Here is a 3,398-nt window from a genome sequence, read left to right as displayed (position 1 = left end):
GTTTAAATTTATACTAAAAACTTAATTGCAATCTTTTGAAAAATAATTGAATAGATGTTATTTTATATCTTAAGCTAATTTACACTTATACAGATTTTAATTAACATATAAGATTCAGGTGCTAAGAATATCTGCAGTATCTACATTTAAAGTTAATACACTATAATTTTATAAATGCAAAATTTAAAGAAGTATACTTTAATGAATAATGGAATACTCTTCTGAATTGCTTAATTTCTATTACTTATATCTTGCATTTTGATATGAGTGTGTGTGTATATATATATATATATATATATATATATATATTCTTGTAAATATATATATATTCTTGAAAATATATACATATTCTTGAAAATATATACATATATAAATGTATATTTGATACATACAACTATGTAGTGCTTGTAGATAAGTAATAATCATAGAGTAATAAATACTGAGTAATAGTATTTAAGTACCTAACAAATGCCTGAATACCAACATGTGCTTTTCCTCTCATAAAATCTGGAGTCCTACTTTTAAAAATGCTCTTGAATTTAGAATATTGAAATTAATGAAAATGATTTAGGCTATTTTCCCAATTATAAAAAAAAATGCAGATACCTTCAGCTTACCAAATCACTGGCAAAATTTAATAGCATATTAAACATTCCTTATAAAATCAAATCCCATTATAATTTTGAATACTATTTTTTCGGTACTCCATTTGATTTTTTAAAAAGTAAGAATTATTATTTGGTTTGAAAGATTGAAAGATTTTAGTTCAGAAGTTAATGAAGAGAACTGTATTGATGAAAAATATTTCCCTAAACTCATCTCTTATAGATTCTATATTCCTTATTTCTCCATACAAGTCAAATTTTATACTTGATAGTTATGTGAAGACCTGTTACCACTACATAATGTTTAATTATATTCAAAATACCTTATTTTAACAATACTCCGTAATCACTTCCACAATTTATTTACTGTTTCAAACACATATCACCTCTGAAAAAAAAAAGAGAGATTCCTAAGCTGTTAGCCATTCCTCGTTAAAGAAAAACTTCCCTCCATTAAAAGTCACTTATTGTATCTTAATATTTTTTGTGGTTTTGAAAATATAACTTTTTAATTTTAAAATTGTGCATGGGTATTTCTTCCCCCTTGTGATTTTCCAAAGTTATTCTAAATCTAGAGCCAAAGCATAACTGGGCAATACCAATGCCTCTTTGGCTGTTTCTACTGAACAAAGTCATACAACACCATGCTTTATAAATTATATTATGATGATTTATAAATGTTCTTTGCCAATAGGATCAGAATAGGACATATGATTCTTATGACACTTAGGGAAATTAAGAATCTATATAACACAGTAAAGAAAAAAATTTAAAAAAAATCCAATTTAGTAGGGACATAGAATTAACTAAGATTTATAATGTCCTAATTTTCTCATTTAAATTTTCTTCTCTTTCAATATTATAATTTAATATTTCTTTTAAAAAAGGACTGAATTAAAATACAGTAATTGTTATACTATCTTCTGGAAAGTCAAGCATCCTTAACATTTCTGTACAGGTTTATTATCAGTGTTGTGCAAGAGCTAAAAATTCATGGTACTAGGATCACTTTTCGCTTTTCCTGCAGACTTGATGATGCACATCAAACATCAGCCAAGGCCTCAAAAATTACCCACTCTGCTGCTTCTTTTGATTCTCTCTTCTTGTCTGCCTGCTCTGCCTGGGTGTGAAGCCAATGACTACTTCCTTACTGATAAACATAAATGGCAATTTTTCTCCTTCAATATTCAAAGCCAGTGTTGGCCTAGTATGCATGTCTGAAATAATCTGAGAAGATAATTTAGCTTTCTGCTGCTTGTTGCTGCACTCTTCCTTCAGCTTTACCTGCCAAATTCATCCATGCCTTTCTTATGGTGCTTTCTTCAAAATTCTTGAGCCAACACATTTAAATATTGAGGAACACATTATTTTTGTCTCATAGCATTCAGTACTTTTTAAGACATTCTGATATTGGCAGTTACATCCCTTGCTATAACAATGATATGATGATCCCCATTTCCTTTTTCTATCTTAGGCTTGTCTTCTGTTTCTTTAAAGATATGCCATTATTGATTTTTGCTTTTTATTTTCATGTTACCTATTGTTACAAAATTTGCCTTTTACAAAGCAATGACAGTATAATTTAAAACAGTGATTTTGTACAATTACACAGCTTTCTGGTATGACTGGCAGATACTTATTGGATTATGCCATTGAATGGAAGATTTGGGTGGGTCTGGGTACCAGATGTTCCAATAAAATTAGAGCTTACTGCTATACACACATATGAAGACTTCTGCAGCTGAGTAATTTATTGAGCTTGAGGCACTGTTTAACCCAAAATTCCTGTTCCTGTAGCTGGTGCCTGGATAGTACTTGATGCAGGTTAGGGAAGATGTGCTGGATCTGTGGCAGTGGGATGAGAGGCATCATAAGCCATTGCTGTGGTTGGATGTTAGTTACTATTTATGAAGCTGGATTGATGGATTTTGGGAAAACTTGTTGGATAGCCTGAGCTTGAATAAATGGAACTGATATCTGCACTGGGGTTGTATTAACAACCACTGGCTTTGCTTCCTAAAGAGACTTAGTGCTTGTACCGGGATTGTCACTAACTGGTTGGATTAAGATAGTGGCTGTTGTGGCAGTAACAAATAAGACATAATAGAATTTTCTTCAAAGCACTTGAATCTGCTGGGCATTTGTCAGCAGTTCTAGAGGAACTAGAAGCAGTTTCCACAGAAATACTCATCTTCAATTGTGATATGCCTACTCCTCCAATAGTGATTGTCTGCACAACAGAATTCCATTGCCTAATTTTGTGATTTCAAAGGTGAGATGGCTATTTTATTTGGCATCTGCATTATTGAATTAAAGTTGATACAATAACACCACTTTCAGATATTATTCTGGTCTTTAATGGAAACCTAGGGGTAGACTTTGAAAGAATCTTAGTTGCAATGACTATTAATTGGTTTTGCAAATATCAATTTCATGATTACTGGACCACAGTTTTGTGTTCCAGGCTTGTTAGCAATCTCATCTGGTACCACCTCTATGATCATTCTCCTGCTAGAAAGCTAATCAGGTGAAAAAATAGATGCACAATTGCCTCCTCACAAGGCATTCCTGAGGCTCCTAGCAGCCATGGTGCCTCCAAGACACCCACCCAGGTTTGTTCAATGTCACAAGCCCCACACCTCCTCTTCATTCCATAATACATTATGTCTATAATTTTAATTGTAGCATTTTGTCCATTTCCATTTAATGTTCTTCTATTCATCTCATATTCTTTTAAAAACTTCTGAAATACAATTTATGTGCCATAAGTTCTCTTCCTTAAATTTCACCATT

At 31.8% G+C, this 3,398-nt stretch overlaps 1 pseudogene; it reads right to left on the bottom strand.

Moving 5' to 3' along the window:
• Positions 1-1,588: 1,588 nt before the first annotated feature.
• LOC143379538 (protein lin-54 homolog pseudogene) lies at positions 1,589-3,109 on the bottom strand (annotated as a pseudogene).
• Between the last annotated feature and the right edge of the window lie 289 nt (positions 3,110-3,398).

The sequence above is a fragment of the Callospermophilus lateralis genome, chromosome Y (genome assembly GCF_048772815.1).
Source record: "Callospermophilus lateralis isolate mCalLat2 chromosome Y, mCalLat2.hap1, whole genome shotgun sequence".
Taxonomy (NCBI): Eukaryota; Metazoa; Chordata; class Mammalia; order Rodentia; family Sciuridae; genus Callospermophilus; species Callospermophilus lateralis.
This window is presented reverse-complemented; position numbering and strand designations above follow the sequence as displayed.